Consider the following 1,417-nt stretch of genomic DNA (forward strand, 5'->3'; position numbering starts at 1 on the left):
TATAACTGATTTTGTGATTCTGTGGGTGCACCTGGCAGTCACTCTAGGCAACCTGTGAGGCAGAGTAATTATGGTTCACATGGCTCTGAGCACTACGGGACTTAACATCTGAGGTCATCAGTCCCCTAGAACTTAGATCTACTTAAACCTAACTAACCCAAGGACATCACACACATCCATGCCCGAGGCAAGATTTGAACCTGCGACCGTAGCAGTCGCGCGGGTCTGGACTGAAGCTCCTAGAACCGCTCGACCAACGCAGCCGGCGAGTAGTTATGAGCTTTGCCAGCCTTAAGCCTTTTTAAAAATATAGTAAGTTTTAAATGTATTGTTGGTAAGGCTTTAGCTCTGCTTCTCCCGCCATTTAAGTTTTTTGATTGATAAAATTAACCAGTGTTATTTAAGTTGCCCACCACTGAGAGATCTGTGATACAAAATCTTATAATAGTGTTAATTTGTTGTGTTCCTGGCGTTGGTTCAAATGGCTCTGAGCACTATGGGACTTAACTACTGAGGTCATCAGTCCCCTAGAACTTAGAACTACTTAAACCTAACTAACCTAAGGACATCACACACATCCATGCCCGAGGCAGGATTCGAACCTGCGACCGTAGCGGTCACGCTGTTCCAAACTGACGCGCTTAGAACCGCACGGCCACACCGGCCGGCCCTGGCGTTGGTACCCCGCCCCAGAAGCCTAGGGTCACACTCTTATTATTTAAATGAAGGCAGGTTGAATAATGGCCAACGACCTTGCCGCAGTGGTAACACCGGTTCCCATCAGATCGCCGAAGTTAAGCGCTGTCGGCCTGGGCTAGCACTTGGATGGGTGACCATCCGGTCTGCCGAGCGCTGTTGGCAAATGGGGTGCACTCAGCCCTTGTGAGGCAAACTGAGAAGCTATTTGATTGAGAAGCAGCGGCTCCGGTCTCGGAAACTGACATACGGCCGGGAGAGCGGTGAGCTGACCACATGTCCCTCCGTATCTACATCCAGTGACGACTGTGGTCTGAGGATGACACGGTGACCGGTCGGTACCTTTGGGCCTTCATGGCCTGTGCGCGAGGAGTTTAGTTTATTTTTAGTTTAAGTTGAATAATATTTGTCTGTTTATTAAACTTTAAGCTGTTATGTTTATGTTAAGGGAACTTTAAGTTTTATTCTTGTCGTCGTCGTCGTTGCCGGCTCCAGATACTTAGACTTAGCTAAGTCACTTACAGGACGAAAGTAGTAACTGGGTTGGTAGTTTCAATTTTCCTGCCACAGCATGTCGCAGTTTCAGGCAGAGTTAAGTCTCACTAGTCGGCCCTGCGGGATGCCTCCCTGAGATCCAGAATTCCATCTTCCCATCATCGAGCAGGTGATGGGTGCAGGCCATCCGGGAGAGCGTGGTCTTTTTATTATTTCGAACTGTTTA

At 48.3% G+C, this 1,417-nt stretch overlaps 1 pseudogene; it reads left to right on the forward strand.

The window, feature by feature from the left end:
* Positions 1-743: 743 nt before the first annotated feature.
* On the forward strand, positions 744-861 carry LOC124796736 (annotated as a pseudogene).
* The last annotated feature ends 556 nt before the right edge of the window (positions 862-1,417 follow it).

Source organism: Schistocerca piceifrons, chromosome 4, assembly GCF_021461385.2.
Source record: "Schistocerca piceifrons isolate TAMUIC-IGC-003096 chromosome 4, iqSchPice1.1, whole genome shotgun sequence".
Taxonomy (NCBI): Eukaryota; Metazoa; Arthropoda; class Insecta; order Orthoptera; family Acrididae; genus Schistocerca; species Schistocerca piceifrons.